We start from the raw sequence: 18,824 nt of genomic DNA, 5'->3' as shown, positions 1-18,824 counted from the left end.
AAAGTATTCACCTCAATTTTTTACTTGAGTAGAAGTCCAAAAGTATCTGCCTTCAAAAATACTTAAGTATTAAAAGTAAAAGTATTCACCTCAATTTTTTACTTGAGTAGAAGTACAAAAGTATCTGCCTTCAAAAATACTTAAGTATTAAAAGTAAAAGTAAAAACCTTTTTTTTCTTAGCGTCACATCAAAACCCCTAGGCCTACTCGATTAAAAGGTGAACAGGAAACAGTGCCTTACATTTGCCTAGCAAACACAAAATACACAAAACTAGCCTATATTATCCTCACAACATTCATCTCCAAACTTTATCCATATTAATAATTCACACTAGAAAGGTAGACAAGTGGACAAACAGTTTTATATAAAAACATAATTCACCACCAAACAGAACAATAATTTCGAACTGGCCACTTCAGTCCTAGCTTGGGGGACTTTTTCTGAGGTTCTACGTTGTCCACCACATGGCGGGACAGGGAAGCTAGAAGCTACTGAACTCATAATATTAAACTTGGCCGAATAATTAATATAATAATAATCAAGAGTTGCCAACTCTCACGCAATGAGCGTGAGACACACGCATTGACTGTCTTGACCAGAGACCGTTTTCACTCGCACTACACTTCACATACATCCGATTTCTCACACTGAAAAAAATCCAGTTTATTTACCTCTGATCTACATCTATGATTCAATGAGTTACTAGTTCACTGTGGCGCCAACCACTGGCGATCGATCGCGACATAATACTTAATTTGTGTCCAACAATTTACACTCGCCGCCACCCCCGCCAACATTTTACACACATGCCGCCGCCCCGCCCCCCAACCCTGATAATAATAATTTTAATAATAATTTTAATAATATTGCTTCGCTCATATTTACTTGCCTTCGCCTCCCTCATATGAATAAATTGCGAAGTTCGCTTCGCTTGGCCAAATTCGCGTGTATGTGTCCCCGGCTTTAACGTTTGATGTGGGAGTCTCCTGTGTTAAACTGGCGCTTAGCATCTCCACAGATTGCAATTCGGGTACTAGCACATTGCTTTGGATAAAAGCATCTGTTAAATGTAGTGTACTTCAATGTGATATAATTAACCGGGGTATATAAACCTACTAATCTAATGGCGAACTTACTTCGATGTGTTTTTTCAAGTTTGACAGCGAGTTCATAAATGATGACAGCGATGTGTTCTTCGGAATGCAGAGGAGGAATACGAATAATTCTTCTTTTCGAGGAATACAAACACTTCGGCTAAATAAGGCCAGGGGTGTTGGGGGAAGACATCTGTTGCAGCCATGTCAGATACTCAGCCATTTAGCGTACAAATCTTAATCTCTTACTGAGCGCTGATTGGTTATAGTCTGTGACATGGTACACTTTTACCTTTCGGTATTTTATTAAACGTTGATTTAAAAATGAAAAAGGAACGAGATGTTTCTGTAAATGTAACGAAGTGAAAAGTACAAATTTTCGCTTTGAAATGTAGTGAAGTAAAAGTATAAAGTCTTACCAAATAAAAGTACTTGAGTAAAGTACAGATACATGGAAATGTTACTTAAGTACAGTAACGAATTACATTTACTTAGTTACTGTCCACCACTGTGTGTGTGTGTGTGTGTGCGCATGTGTAGGAGAGAGGGGGAGAGTGTGTGTGTGTGTGTGTGTGTGTGTAGGAGAGAGGGGGGAGTGTGTGTGTGTGTTTAGGAGAGAGGGGGAAGTGTGTGTGTGCGCGTGTGTGTTGGAGATAGGGGGGAGAGTGTGTGTGTGTGTGTGTGTGTGTGTGTGTAGGAGAGAGGGGGGAGAGTGTGTGTGTGTGTGTGTGTGTGTAGGAGAGAGGGGAGAGTGTGTGTGTGTGTGTGTGTAGGAGAGAGGGGGGAGAGTGTGTGTGTGTGTGTGTGTGTGTGTGTAGGAGAGAGGGGGAGAGTGTGTGTGTGTGTGTGTGTGTGTGTAGGAGAGAGGGGGGAGTGTGTGTGTGTGTTTAGGAGAGAGGGGGAAGTGTGTGTGTGTGTGCGCGTGTGTGTTGGAGATAGGGGGGAGAGCGTGTGTGTGAGAGCGAGGGGGAATGTGTGTTTGTGTGTGTGTGTAGGAGAGAGGGGGGAGAGTGTGTGTGTGTGTGTGTGTAGGAGAGAGGGGGGGAGAGTGTGTGTGTGTGTGTGTGTGTGTAGGAGAGAGGGGAGAGTGTGTGTGTGTGTGTAGGAGAGAGGGGGGAGAGTGTGTGTGTGTGTGTGTGTGTGTAGGAGAGAGGGGGGAGTGTGTGTGTGTGTGACAGAAATGTTTGTGTAAAACGGAGAACATACATGTACATAGACTCAGAGAAAAGTGTGTGTGTGTGTGTGCGTGCTTGTGCGTGCTTGTGTGTGTGTGTGTGTGTGTGTTGAAGAGAGGGAGGAGTGTGTGTCTGTGTGGTGTGTTTAGGAGAGAGGGGGGATAGTGTGTGTGTATGTAGGAGAGAGGGGGGAATGTGTGTGTGTGTGTGTGTGTGTGTGTAGGAGAGGGGGAGTGTGTGTGTGTGTGTGTGTGTGTGTGTGGGAGAGGGGGAGAGTGTGTGTGTGTGTGTAGGAGAGGGGGAGTGTGTGTGTGTGTGTGCGCGTGTGTGTTGGAGAGAGGGGGAAGTGTGTGTGTGCGCGTGTGTGTTGGAGAGGGTGTGTGTGTGTGTGTGTGTGTGTGTGTGTGTGTAGGGTAGGGGGGGGAGAGTATGTGTGTGTGTGTGTGGGAGAGGGGGAGTGTGTGTGTGTGTGTGTGTGTGTGTGTGTGTGTGTATGTAGGAGAGGGGGAGAGAGAGTGTGTGTGTGTGTGTGTGTGTGTGTGTGTGTGTGTGTGTGTGTGCGCATGTGTGTTGGAGAGAGGGGGAAGTGTGTGTGTGCGCGTGTGTGTTGGAGAGGGTGTGTGTGTGTGTGTGTGTGTGTGTGTAGGAAAGAGGGGAGTGTGTGTGTGTGTGTGTGTGTGTGTGTGTGTGTAGGAGAGAGGGGGAGTGTGTGTGTGGTGTGTGTAGGAGAGAGGGGGGAGTGTGTGTGTGTTTCTGTGTGTGTGTGTGTGTAGGAGAGAGGGGGAGAGAGTGTGTGTGTGTGTGTGTGTGTGTGTGTATGTGCAGAAGAGAGGGTGTGTGTGTGTGTGTGTGTGTGTGGGAGACGGGGAGTGTGTGTGTGTGAGAGAGAGTAAGGGGGGAGTGTGTGTGTGTGTGTGTGTGTAGGAGAGAGGGAGGAGTGTGTGTGTGTGTGTGTGCGTAAGAGAGAGGGGAATGAATGTGTGTGTGTGTGTGTGTGTGTGTGTGTGTGTGTGTGTGTAGGAGAGGGGGAGTGTGTGTGTGTGTGTGGGAGAGGAGGAGAGAGTGTGTGTGTGTGTGCGTGTGTGTGTGCGCATGTGTGTTGGAGAGAGGGGGAAGTGTGTGTGTGCGCGTGTGTGTTGGAGAGGGGGTGTGTGTGTGTGTGTGTGTGTGTGTGTGTGTGTAGGGTAGGGGGGGAGAGTATGTGTGTGTGTTTGGGAGAGGGGGAGTGTGTGTGTGTGTGTGTGTGTGTGTGTGTGTGTGTGTGTGTGTGTGTGTGTGTGTAGGAAAGAGGGGAGTGTGTGTGTGTGTGTGTGTGTGTGTAGGAGAGAGGGGGAGAGTGTGTGTGTGTGTGTGTGGGAGAGAAGGGAGTGTGTGTGTGTGTGTGTGTGTGTGTGTGTGTGTGTGTGTGTTTAGGAGAGAGGGAGGAGTGTGTGTGTGTGTGGTGTGTGTGTGTGTGTGTGTGTGTAGGAGAGAGGGGGAGTGTGTGTGTGGTGTGTGTAGGAGAGAGGGGGGAGTGTGTGTGTGTGTGTGTGTTTCTGTGTGTGTGTGTGTGTGTGTGTGTGTAGGAGAGAGGGGGAGAGAGTGTGTGTGTGTGTATGTGCAGAAGAGAGGGTGTGTGTGTGTGTGTGTGTGGTGTGTGTGTGTGTAGGAGAGAGGGGGGAGAGTGTGAGTGTGTGTGTGTGTGTGTGTGTGTGTGTGTGGGAGACGGGGAGTGTGTGTGTGTGAGAGAGAGTGGGGGGGAGTGTGTGTGTGTGTGTGTAGGAGAGAGGGAGGAGTGTGTGTGTGTGTGTGTGTGTGGGAGAGGGGGAGTGTGTGTGTGTGTGTGTGTGTGTAGGAGAGAGGGGAGTGTGTGTGTGTGTGTGTGTGTGTGTGTGTAGGAGAGAGGGGGAGTGTGTGTGTGTTATGATGTTCACTGGATCAGTCATCATGTCCAGTTCTGTGTGTAGAGGAGTGTGTTACACTCATGTGTGTTACCATGGAGACTCAGGTGTTCCTGCAGGTCACAGGAGGTTATTCTAGTTCACACACACACACTGAGGAGTCAGGAAACACATTGAACCCTGCATAGAGGGGCTGAGTGAATGTGGAGTTGAATGTGTGTAAGTGTGTGAGTGTGTGTGTGTGAGAGGAGACGCTGTAGAAGGACAGAGTGCCGGCGGGCCAGTCCACATACACTCCTACTCTGTTGGAGCTGGGGGGGGCAGAGATGTCAGTTTCCTTCTTATTGTGTCTGACAGTGTATCTGTCATTAGAGCAGTAAAGACGCCAGGACTTTATATTCCATCCAAACATACAGTCATCACTGTGTCCTTTCCTGCTGATTCCTTTATATGTCACTGCTATAACAGCACCAGCTCCACTCCACTCAGCCTCCCAGTAACAGCGTCCACACACACTCTCTCCACACACACTCTCTCCACACACACTCTCTCCACACACACTCTCTCTACTCAACACCTGCCAATAGTTCTCAAATCTGTCTGGATGATCAGGATACGACTGCTGCTCCCCCCACGTCACCTTCCTGTTCCCCTCAGACAGAGAGAGTTCTTTGTGTGCTGTGTTTGGGTCCAGTGTGAACTCACACGCATCTGCACATAAGAACAGACATTAGAGGAGAGAACACACAACAACTACTGTGTGAGTGTGTGTGTGTGTGTGTGTGTGTGTGTTCATTATACTAAAATTGTGAACTCACATTTTCTTAGTCCTGGTTTGATTCTCATCGTTCTTGTATGATCCACCCTAAAACACACACACACACACACACACACACACACACACACACACACACACACACACACACACACACACACACACACACACACACACACACACAGTGTTTACACATTCCAATTCCAAATATTTCATTCTTTCCCTCTATTTCCATCTCTCCTATTCTTTCTCTTCATCCCTTTTTCCCTTTCCCCCCTCTCTCTTTTCGTCTTTCTCTCCCGCTCTCTCCATCTCTACCTCTTTTCCTTTCCCCTCTTGTTCTTTCCCTCTTTATCTCCCTCCTTTCCCTTTTTCCTTCATCTCTCTACCTCTCATGTTGTCATGACAACCATCTCTGCCTGAATGCAGACAAGACGAAGATACACTGAATTCATACGAGTTTACAGTGGTGAGTGTTCAGTAGATTTTACACTCACACTGTCAGGAACGTCTCTGTACTGTCAGACTAAACATCTGTCATGATCACCCACTCCATGCCGTGTCACATGACAACTCCTCTTGTCTTCTGTTTTGATTTTACTTCCTGGTTTTCCTTTTGTGTGTGCTTTTATTTTGAATTTCCTTGTTGTGTCTGTCTTCACGCCCCATCCCTGTTACCCTCCTCCTCATTAGTGTTTTCACCTGCACCTGGTTTCATTCCCCAGTTCCTCAGGTGTTTGTAGCCCTTGTTTTCAGTATAATCTTTACTGGTCATCACACGTAGATCTTGTTGTTTGTTCACAGGTTCTACATTAATGATTCTCTCGTCTTTCTAGTTGTTGTCACTCGTGTCTTGTATATATTGTGGTCAGTCTTTCAGTTGTCCTGGTTTCTGTTCAGTCTCTAGTACTAGTCTTGATCTTTGCTTTGTGTTTGTATTGCTGCTTTATAATTTGTAAGTATGCATGTTTGCTTCATGTACCTTTTGTTTATCTATTTAGCTGTATATTCAATATGTTCTTTTTCATTGATGTGTCTATAGTTGTATTACATTGTTGTTGTCTTTAGTTTATCTGTGTTTTTCTTAATTGTAGATGTATTTTGAGCCATTTATAATAAAATACATAAAAGCTCACATTTGCGTCCAGCCTCTGAGTCACCCAAGTTACATCATCAACTTTAGGAGATTTATTTATATTCAGACAGAAACATCTGAACCATTTTGGTCAGTAAATGTTGTGCTACTGAATCTGTGTTTGTTCTGTGATTACAGTGTAGCACTGAACACACACACACACACACACACAGGTGAAATGACACAACTGTAAATTTCCTCCATCACACGGTGGATCTCCCACAACACAAAGTCTTCAATCTGCTGACCAGACAGCTGCTGTCTCTGTTTTAAAGAGTCCAGACTCCTCCCCCTGATGACACACACCTGTCCATCATGATGGGGAGCAGGAAACAACCAGTCAGGCAGGAGGACTGTAGCTCCGCCCTCTGGCATACACAGCTCAACCCACTAACACTGTCACACTCACCATAACACTGACTCCCCAACTCACCTTAAAACCAACACTAGACAACAAAGATACTACAAACATATCACTGCACAGCAGAGTCTACAAACAGGAGGAATTATTAATAGAGAGACCAGTCAGAAATACATAAGTAACAGATGATTAAAGCCTTCAGTAGTTTAGTTACTCATGAACTCTAGGACACACACACACACACACACACACACACACACTATAACGTTCCATACCTGAGTGTGTCCAGCCTGCAGTGTGGATCCTCCAGTCTAGCAGAGAGCAGCTTCACTCCTGACTCTCCTGGGTGGTTGTAGGTCAGATCCAGTTCTTTCAGGTGTGAGGGGTTTGAGCTCAGAGCTGAAGCCAGAGAAGAACAACCTTCCTCTGTGACCAGACACCCAGATAATCTGAAGAAAGGAGGGAGAGAGAGAGAGAAGAGAGAGAGAGAGAGAGAGAGAGAGAGAGAGAGAGAGAGATGGATAGATATGTGTTTCCAGATCAGTCTGTATGGAACAGCTAGAGATGCTGGGAACTGTAGTGAAGGTTCCTCCACTCTCATCTCCAAGATGGCGTCCTCCGTGTAGACGGCTTTGTTCATTCTTCTCCACATCACTGCTGCTTGTGTTTATTTGAGATCTTATGTTTATTCTCACCCTTCAGAACTCTAGTGCACTATTAACCTACATCAGAAGAACCTAAAACTGGACTTATACTGTGTGATATCAGTGGTCTAATAAGACTGTGTCGTGTTTGTACATCTACGTACATGCAGGGCTACATGGCAGCAACAGTCCACCTCTAAGTGCAATAACTACTGTCACATTATATACCTGCTGTATTATTGTACTCTACCACTTTACCACTCTAGCATTTATATTTAATGACTACTTAATATCTTAATCTTAATCCATAGTCTGTATATACTGTATCTAAAATCATTCATCCAGTGTCTAGTTCATATGTTTCTACATCTGGTTGCTCAGTTATGGTTACACTTATTTATTTTTCTATTATACTTTCTATTACATTCTCTATATTATATTTTATACTGTGTTAATCTTTCTACTTTGTATTTATCCATCACTGTTACATTGTACTGAGACCCTAATTTCCTCCAAGATTAATAAAGTATATTCTATTCTATTCTATTCTATTCTATTCTATTCTATTCTATTCAATCAGAACACATTAAACACATTTAGAAACAGAGACATTTGAAAGAGCAGCATGGGTGTAAGAAAGTGCTGGATTAGGCAGTCATGGCCTGATGGTTAGGGAACTGGTCTTGTGACCGGAGGGTCGTGGGTTCGATTCCCAGACCTGAGGCCATGACTGAGGTGCCCCTGATCAAGGCTCTTAACCCTCAATTGCTCACTTGTATAAAAATGAGATAAAAATGTAAGTCGCTCTGGATAAGGGCGTCTGCCAAATAGTGTTGTCAAAAAAATCGATATATCGATACGTATCGATACTGAACATTCTGAAATGGTACAATACTCGTTTCCCTTAACCCTCCTGTCGTGTTCGGGTCAAATCTGACCGATTTACAACTTAAACCACTCATAAATATTGTGTTTTACATCTGATTGCTGCAAGGCCTTATGCCATCCTCCACACTATGCACTGGAACATATAAAAGTGATGATCATCTTTTTCACTGAATTTTGAGTGTTTTAAACCAACGTTTTACATCTGTGTTGTTGCCGGTCAGGCGTGACCATCACAGGAAATGAATGGGTATTCAGAATATATTCATCTATCAGACAGAAAACATCCCCATACACACTCACACACACACCTATACACAGCTACACACACAGACACACACCTACACACACACACACACACACAGACACACACACACCTACACACAGACACACACACACACTCACTCACACACACTTACACACACAGACACACACCTACACACACACACACTCGCTCTCTCTCTCTCTCTCACACACACACACCTAAACACACACACACACACCTAAACACACAGACACACACACCTACACACACAGACACACACACCTACACACACAGACACACACACCTACACACACACACACACACACCTACACACACACTCACTCACTCACTCACTCGCTCACACACACACCTACACACACAGACACACACACATACAGACACACCTACACACACAGACACACACACACACATGTTGTGCCTATGTTTGCAAGGCCCCTCTGATCTGAGTGTGACATGCCACTCATGTGCATGAATTCACACACACACACACACTCACTCACTCACTCACACACCTACACACACCTAAACACACACAGACTCACACACACCTAAACACACACAGACACACACACACACACATACAGACACACCTACACACACAGACACACACACACACACATGTTGTGCCTATGTTTGCAAGGCCCCTCTGATCTGAGTGTGACATGCCACTCATGTGCATGAATTCACACACACACACACACACTCACTCACTCACTCACACACCTACACACACCTAAACACACACAGACTCACACACACCTAAACACACACAGACACACACAGACACACCTACACACACAGACACACACACACACATGTTATGCCTATGTTTGCAAGGCCCCTATGATCTGAGTGTGACATGCCACTCGTGCATGAATTCACACACACGCACACACTCACTCACTCACACACCTACACACACACCTAAACACACACAGACACACACACACACACACCTACACACACAGACACACACACACACACCTACAGACACAGACACATGTTATGCCTATGTTTGCAAGGCACACTCTGATCTGAGTGTGACATGCCACTCGTGCATGAATTTACATGCGCGCGTGCACACACACACACACACACACACACACACACACTCACTCACTCACTCACTCACTCATTCACACACACACCTACACACACACACACACTCACTCACTCATTCACACACACACCTACACACACACCTACACACACATCTAAACACACACACACACACACCTAAACACACACAGACACTCACACACACACACACCTACACACACAGACACACACACAGACACACCTACACACACACCTACAGACACAGACACACACACGTTATGCCGGTGTTTGCAAGGTGGTGTTTGCAAGGGTTTTTTGTGTGTTAAAACAGACCGGTCTCTGAAGACCGGGAACACTAAAGTAAAAAACGTGAGGTCAACAAAACCGAAGGGTTAAGTATCGATTCTTTTTACATAAAATGCACTTTCGTTTGACCCACCCAAGCTGCCGTAATGCACAGGACAGTTTGTAATGCTAAAATGGCACCTAAAGCAAACACAGTACTGTTGGATTCGAAGCAGATACAGATAGAAAACCGAAGGACATGAACAAGCCAGTTTGCAAGCGGTGCTTTTGGAACATTTCAACGAGGGGCGCTAAAGCCTGGTTGAGTGACCATAGCGCTCGACTCCGCGCGCACCTCGCGCGAACCTCCGCGAGCGGTGGAGGCTTTATACTTTCCGCTTTGCAGTGTTGTCCGAAACTATATGTGGTAGTATAAAAGAAACACCCCTCAAAACAGGGGAATGAACACTTACCTGACGAATTTTAATGCTGCTTTGTGTTTCAGGTTTGAAAAGTGCTGCAATTTAGGCTAAAGTACTTGAAAATGTTGAAATTGTAACTACTTCGTTTCACAACAAATATCTGTCTGACTGAACAGTTTTCATGTATTACATTAACAAATACGAGCCAGGATGAAACATGAGAGAACGTGAAGACGTTAAGATTGGGCGTTTTGAAAATAAACAACCATTAAATAATGTGATTAAAAGCGCAATATTTCGAATCATTTCGAGTATATGTATAAATCAGGGGTACTCAACTGGCGGACCGCGGTCCGGATCCGGACCCGAACGCAGTCCTGTCCGGACCCAATCTCATTCATGATTGACCAAAACAAAACCGGAACATTTATTTCAGGGCTATTGAAAAAACACTCCCTCACGAGTGTTACGTTTGCCACCCCCGCTCAACAACTTACGTTCGCCACCCCCCCCCCCCCCCCCCCGGGCTACAAGCCTGGTTGACGCTTCGCGAGCGGCGCGAGGGTCCGCGCGGCGAAAATGACGTAATCGCTGTGGCTCCGCGTGTGCACGAGTGCCTCGCGCGCTGTCGGTTCGCGAGGTAGTGCACCTCTCGAATTTTGTAACTTCGCGCCGCGCTTCAGCGCAATGAACAAAGTCACGTTTTCTGGGTTCATACACCTTTATAAGGTGGAATTCAAGCACTTGTACGTCACTTTCAAGGTCCATTTCAATATTTCCCAGCATGTTAAACATAATTAAGTTAAATATTTATACATATACTCGAAATAATTCGCTTTTTATCACATTATTTAATGGTTGTTTATTTAAAAAACGCCCAATCTTCACGTCTTCACGTTCTCTCATGTTTCGTCCTGGAATTACAAGAGGCTCGTATTTGTTAACCTAATACAAGAGAACTATTCAGTCAGACAGATATTTGTTGTGAAACCAAGTAGTTACAATTTCAAGCATTTTAAAGTACTTTAACCTAAATTCCAGCACTTTTCAAACCTGAAACATATAGCAACATTAAAATTGGTCAGGTAAATGTTCATTCCCCTGTTTTGAGGGGTGTTTCTACCACATATCGTTTCGGACAAAACGCCTATCGTTTCGGAGAACACTGCAGTGACGCTCGCGAAAGTATAAACGCCTCCACCGTTCGCGCACCCCCCCCGCTCAACAACTTACGTTCGCCACCCCCGTCGCACCGGACCTCAGGTCACAGGTATCTGCCAAAATTGGACCGCGGACAGTTTTAGTTGAGTACGCCTGGTATAAATATTTAACTTAATTAAGTTTAACGTGCTGGGAAATATTGGTACAAGCGCTTGAATTGAACCCTGCAAACATGACTTTGTTCATTGCGCTAAGGCGCGGCGCGCGCGAAGTTACAAAATTCGAGAGGTGCACGACCTCGCGTGCGCCGCGCTTCAGTGCGATGAACAAAGTCATGTTTGCAGGGTTCATACACATTGTGGAATTCAAACACTTGTATGTCACTTTCAAGGTCCATTTCAATATTTCCCAGCACGAGCAAAGACACTTTGTCAGACGTTCAAAAGACGTCCACTGAAAAGCCAGAATGAAAGTTTTAGCGATGTCTTTTTTAAACGTCTATTACTGCCGTTCAGTTGCAGTTTTTGCACGTCCTGACATCCAATAAAGGTCCTAGTCAGACGTTCAGATAGAAAACTCGTCATAGACGTTCGTGTTAAGTTAAAATGTTAAGGTCCTAGTCACACTGTCAATTTTGAACCAGTTTTGAACGTCCACCAGACATGCAAAAATGGGTCTGGACTGACCGACGTGATACAGACTTGATTTTAACGTCTTTCTGACGTCGCATGTTTGTTGGGATAAGTTAAATATTTATACATGTACTCGAAATTATTCGCTTTTTTATCACATTATTTAATGGTTGTTTATTTTCAAAACGCCCAATCGTAACGTCTTCACGTTCTCTCATGTTTCATCCTGGAATTACAAGATGCTCGTATTTGTTAACACAAAAGAACTGTTCAGTCAGCAGGGTTGCCAACTCTCACGCATTGAGCGTGAGACACACACATTTGACCGTTTTCACACGCTCTCACCCCACACTTCCGATATCTCACGCCGAAAAAAAAAATCCAGTTTATTTACCTCAGATCCACATATATGATTCAATACGTTACTAGTTCGCTAGCTCTGGCGCCATCCACCGGCGATATAACACTGAATCTGTGTCCATTTTACGTTCGCCACACCCCCCCGCTCAACAACTTTCGTGTCCCCCCCCCCCCCCCCCCCCCGCTCAACAAAATACACTCGCCACCGGCTCCAGGTTAAAATCTCACTCCAAGCTAACGTCAAAAGTTGGCAACCCTGAGTCAGACAGATATTTGTTGTGAAATGAAGTTACAATTTCAAGCATTTTCAAACACAAAGCAACATTCATTTGTTTGTTTATAAAAAAAAATGAAAAGGCTTTAAAACGGTATCTTTGGTATCGAAAATGGTATCGAATTTCAATATTTTTTTTTAGTATCGTATCGAAGTTGTAATTCTTAGTATCGTGACAAGCCTACTGCCAAATGCCATAAATGTAAATGTAAATGTAAATGCTGGTGAGTCATTAAAGTGCTGATCAGAAGAGCAGGAGTAAAATCCCTGAGTGGAGAGTTTAGATCAAAGTTGTAAAGTGTGTGTGCATTCAGCTCATCACATTACAGTCCCTGATGGGGTGAATGGAGGCAGTTTGTGGGTGGAGGGAGTTAATTGCCCTGATGGGGTGAATGGAGGCAGTTTGTGAAGGGAGTTCATTGTCCTGATGGGGTAAATGGGGGCAGTTTGTGTAGGGAGTTAATTGTCCTGATGGGGTGAATGGGGGCAGTTTCTGGAGGGAGTTCATTGTCCTGATGGTCTGAGGACAGAAACTGTTGTACAACCTGGAGGATGTTGCCCAGATGCTCTGCAGCTCCTACCAGAGGGTGGAGCACAAATACGTGGTGGGAGGGGTGAGAGGGTCCAGCATGATGGTGGAGGCCTTTCTGACACATCCATCTTTATAAACATTTGCTAGGGTGGGAGTGGGGCTCCCATGATCCTCTCTGAGGCCCTGGTTAGCTGCTCCACATCCTGTCTGTACAGTGTGTCATCGTTATTGGTGATCAGACTGACTGTAGTGTCATCTGTGAATGTTGTGATGTGATTGGGCTGAACATGTCAGTGCAGTCATGTGTGAGTAATGTGAACAGGAGAGGTGTGAGCACACAGTCATGTGTGAGTAATGTGAACAGGAGAGGTGTGAACACACAGTCATGTGTGAGTAATGTGAACAGGAGAGGTGTGAACACACAGTCATGTGTGAGTAATGTGAACAGGAGAGGTGTGAACACACAGTCATGTGTGAGTAATGTGAACAGGAGAGGTGTGAGTACACAGTCATGTGTGAGTAATGTGAACAGGAGAGGTGTGAACACACAGTCATTTGTGAGTAATGTGAACAGGAGAGGTGTGAACACACAGTCATGTGTGAGTAAAGTGAAGAGGAGAGGTGTGAGCACACAAGTCATGTGTGAGTAATGTGAAGAGGAGAGGTGTGAACACACAGTCATTTGTGAGTAATGTGAACAGGAGAGGTGTGAACACACAGTCATTTGTGAGTAATGTGAAGAGGAGAGGTGTGAGCACACAGTCATGTGTGAGTAATGTGAACAGGAGAGGTGTGAACACACAGTCATGTGTGAGTAATGTGAACAGGAGAGGTGTGAGCACACAGTCATGTGTGAGTAATGTGAACAGGAGAGGTGTGAGCACACAGTCATGTGTGAGTATTGTGAACAGGAGAGGTGTGAACACACAGTCATGTGTGAGTAATGTGAACAGGAGAGGTGTGAACACAGTCATGTGTGAGTAATGTGAACAAGAGAGGTGTGAGCACACAGTCATGTGTGAGTAATGTGAACAGGAGAGGTGTGAGCACACAGTCATGTGTGAGTAATGTGAACAGGAGAGGTGTGAGCACACAGTCATGTGTGAGTAATGTGAACAGGAGAGGTGTGAGCACACAGTCATGTGTGAGTAATGTGAACAGGAGAGGTGTGAGCACACAGTCATGTGTGAGTAATGTGAACAGGAGAGGTGTGAGCACACAGTCATGTGTGAGTAATGTGAAGAGGAGAGGTGTGAACACACAGTCATTTGTGAGTAATGTGAACAGGAGAGGTGTGAACACACAGTCATGTGTGAGTAATGTGAACAGGAGAGTTGTGAGCACACAGTCATGTGTGAGTAATGTGAAGAGGAGAGGTGTGAGCACACAAGTCATGTGTGAGTAATGTGAACAGGAGAGGTGTGAACACACAGTCATGTGTGAGTAATGTGAACAGGAGAGGTGTGAACACACAGTCATGTGTGAGTAATGTGAACAGGAGAGGTGTGAGCACACAGTCATGTGTGAGTAATGTGAAGAGGAGAGGTGTGAACACACAGTCATGTGTGAGTAATGTGAACAGGAGAGGTGTGAACACACAGTCATGTGTGAGTAATGTGAACAGGAGAGGTGTGAGCACACAGTCCTGGGGGAGACGCTGCTCAGTGTGATGCTGCTGGATGTTCTGTTCTCTGTTCTCACTGACTGTGGTGTGTGTGTAAGAAGGTACAGTACACAGCTGCAGAGTGGTGTGTGGAGGCCCAGAGTGACAAGCTTCTCTGTGAGCTGTTGTGTAATGATGGTATTGAAAGTGGAGCTGATGTAGATAAACGTCCTGGCGTGTCTTTGTTCTCTAGATGTGTGAGAGTCACGTGTAGTGCACTGGATACAGCGTCCTCACCAGATCTATTTACATTATATGATTATTGAAGGGTATCAAAGTAGGACGCAGGAGGGTCTAATATGCTGCATGACTGAACTATCAAAACATTTCATGGTGATGGGGGTCAGAGCTACGGGACCAACCAAGAAGAATCTCTGTTGAATATAACAAATCTCACCTGAGTGTCTCCAGTTTACAGTGTGAACTCTTCAGTCCAGCAGAGAGCTTCTCCACTCCTGAATTGTTCAGGTCGTTGTTACTAAAGTCCAGTTCCCTCAGGAGGGAGTTCTCCATTTGCAAAACTGATGCCAGATTTTCACAAGTCTTTTCCCCAAGATTACAGAGAGCCAGACTGCAAGTAGATACAAAAGATATTACTATACACTCTACAGCAGACACAACAGATATTACAATATAGACATTAGTTTTTATTAATTATCATAATGCTATTTTTATCACACTTAGTGTTTGGAGAATACAACTGCATACTAAAAATGACTATACACAAAATGACCACCAGGTGTCAGTGTTTGTCATTAACCCATATGGTTGCAGCAGTGTCTCTGTGGAGGTAATAAACCCAGTTCTCAAGGGGGTGAGATAAACCAGAGCATCTTTAAACCTCTGCTAATAACTTTGACTGCTTCACTACTACAAAGTGTGATCACTTGTGGTATGTGTAAATGTAAAATAATTTAAATTAATAGTATATTGTAAAAATGGTGATTGAGGAATATTTCAGAGTAACGTTGAAGGTTCATTTTGAATGCTACAAACCCTGAATAAATCAAGTAGGTGTAGCCCCTCTATAGGGGGTGTGGTGCAGTTTACTGGAGTCATGGGTTTGGGTCTCCTCAGTTAAAATGGTGGCTCTCAATTTAGATTAACTCACCCACTATTACTTTCCTCTCACTACTATGATGATATAAACTCCTGATATGTGACACTCAGTGAGTGGAGACCAACACAACGTACTCTAAACACAAACCTACATTATAAACCACACTAACATTAATCAGATTAATCAACTGATATATTATTTGTATGTCATAACCCATTTTTACCCCTTATTCCACACTAATGATCAGAATGATCACCTCACCTCCACCTCCTCTAATAATCTAATCAAACGCTGCGGGTCTGGTGGAGTCCTCTGTCCTTACACTCATTAATCTGAACCAGTTAAATATCTGACACAACTGAACTTGTTGTCTCTCCTCGTCCTGCCGTGGGTGGTGAATGCTGGTTCATTCAGGGAATCATCCCACATCCCCGGTAGATCTGTGCCGCTACCGAGCGGTGAACCAACACTCGCGAGGCGGGATGTCGTTATCTCTCGTGATATCAGGGCGCTATCAGTGAGCTCATCGTCCCTCGACCAACGTCGTCAATAAAACTACTAACTAGTACCGTTAACTAGTACCGTTAATCATAATAATTAATTAAGTAATACCGACTCTTCCCCCATCACACTATCTTAGAAGTCTCAGCTATTAAAGAGGTTCATCATCCCCAGAACTATATATGACTGTGTGTCCTGTGGCCCCTCCTCCTTGTACAGACCAATGGGATGAAGGACAAAGGAGTTTTTAAACCTGTTGGTGCTACCTTTGGGAAGGAGCAGTCGGTCACTGAACACACTCCTCTGGTTACTGATGACAGTGTTCAGAGGGTGACTGGCATCATCCATGATGCCCAGCAGTTTGTCCAGGATGCTCTTCTCTGCCACAGTCACCAGAGAGTCCAGCTTCATGCCGACCACCGAGTCAGCCCGTCTGATGAGTTTGTTCAGCCTGTGTGTGTCCTTCTTGGATATGCTGCTCCCCCAGCACACCACAGTGTAGAACAGGACACTGGCAACCACAGACTGATAAAACATCCACAGGAGTTTCCTACAGATGCCAAACGATCACAGCCTCCTCAGGTAGTTCAGCCTGCTCTGTCCCTTCCTGTACAGGTGGTCGTTGTTGCAGGACCAGTCCAGCTTGTTGTCCAGCCACAGCCCGAGGTACTTGTATGAGTCCACAGTCTCCACCTCAACACCCTCTATTAGAACTGGTTGTGACTTTGGTCTGGACTTCCCAAAGTCAATGACCAGTTCCTTGGTCTTTGAGGAGTTGAGCTGCAGGTGACTGCTGTAGCACCAGACAGTGAAGTCCCTCACCAGGCTCCTGTACTCCACCTCTTGGTCATCCCTGATACACCCCACTATAGCTGTGTCATCAGCAAACCTCTGAATATGACACAACTCCGAGTTGTAGCAGAAGTCCGCCGTGTACAGGGTGAAAAGAAGAGGGCACCGTGCCCTGTGGAGCTCCAATACTGCTGGTCACAGTGTCAGACGTGATGTCCTTCAGCCTGACGTACTGTGGCCTGTCAGTAAGGTAGCTGTAGATCCATGTGATCAGGCAGGGGTCCACTCGCATCCTGTTCAGTTTATCCTGGAGCATAAGGGGCTGGATGGTGTTGAAGGCACTCGAGAAATCCAAGAAGAGGATCCTCACAGTGCCTTTTCACTTATCCAGGTGTGAGTGGGCTCGGTGTAGTAGGGGAGACTAGGAACAGTTGTAACACTTTTTGTAACACTTTTTTCCAATAAATCACAAACCATTTACACTGGAAAAGACAATTTGCTGTATTATGAACTTCAATGTGTCAGCTACTGAAACAATGTATACAAGTGGGTTTATGAAATATATACAGGTTGCAAAATTGATTTAAATACAGTCACTCCAATTTTACAACCGTCCCCAGGTACAAGGACGGTTGTAACACATGCCAGGGACAGTTGTAATGTCTAAAATTTACTTAAATAATCAATCAAATACTCAAAATAAAAAATATTATTTATCATTCAAGTTATTGTGACTATTCATTTCTTTTTTTTTAAATAGGCCTATTGATTATTTTCACACCACATGATAAAGGATGGATGAAGGATCAGACACCACACATGGTGTGATGGGAGGATGAAGGTTCAGACACCACACATGGTGTGATGGGAGGATGAAGACACCACACATGGTGTGATGGGGAGGATGAAGGTTCAGACACCACACATGGTGTGATGGGAGGATGAAGGTTCAGACACCACACATGGTGTGATGGGGAGGATGAAGGTTCAGACACCACACATGGTGTGATGGGAGGATGAAGACACCACACATGGTGTGATGGGGAGGATGAAGGTTCAGACACCACACATGGTGTGATGGGAGGATGAAGGTTCAGACACCACACATGGTGTGATGGGAGGATGAAGACACCACACATGGTGTGATGGGGGATGAAGGTTCAGACACCACACATGGTGTGATGGGGAGGATGAAGGCTCAGACACCACACATGGTGAGATGAGAGGATGAAGGCTCAGACACCACACATGGTGTGATGGGAGGATGAAGGTTCAGACACCACACATGGTGTGATGGGAGGATGAAGACACCACACATGGTGTGATGGGAGGATGAAGACACCACACATGGTGTGATGGGGAGGATGAAGGTTCAGACACCACACATGGTGTGATGGGGAGGATGAAGGTTCAGACACCACACATGGTGTGATGGGAGGATGAAGGTTCAGGCACCACACATGGTGTGATGGGGAGGATGAAGGTTCAGACACCACACATGGTGTGATGGGAGGATGAAGGATCAGACACCACACATGGTAGCGGTAACCGGTTTCACGGTATACCACAGTATTAAAATGCACGGTTATCATACCGTGTACGTTTGCTTATTACCGGTAAAAGGCAAGCCAGCGGAGAAACTGACCCGCGCATGCGCAACTCCGCTCCGGTTTAGCTACTCAGCACACAGCTGTCACAAAAAAAAAAAAGCTTAACTAAAATCAGCGGCGAAAATGATGTAATTGCAGTGGCTTCGCCTGTGCGCGAGGGTCTCGCGCGCTGTCAATTCGCGAGGTCGTGCACCTCTCGAATTTTGTAACTTTGCGCGCGCCACACCTCAGCGCAAT

The 18,824-nt window shown here is 45.3% G+C and overlaps 1 protein-coding gene across 3 annotated transcripts in view; it reads right to left on the bottom strand.

Moving 5' to 3' along the window:
- The window catches only part of LOC143484636 (uncharacterized), a 328,223-nt gene that overhangs the window by 90,696 nt on the left and 218,703 nt on the right, over window positions 1-18,824 (bottom strand). The gene's annotated exons all lie outside the window — the stretch shown is intronic.

This window comes from Brachyhypopomus gauderio, chromosome 20, assembly GCF_052324685.1.
Source record: "Brachyhypopomus gauderio isolate BG-103 chromosome 20, BGAUD_0.2, whole genome shotgun sequence".
Classification (NCBI taxonomy): Eukaryota; Metazoa; Chordata; class Actinopteri; order Gymnotiformes; family Hypopomidae; genus Brachyhypopomus; species Brachyhypopomus gauderio.
This window is presented reverse-complemented; position numbering and strand designations above follow the sequence as displayed.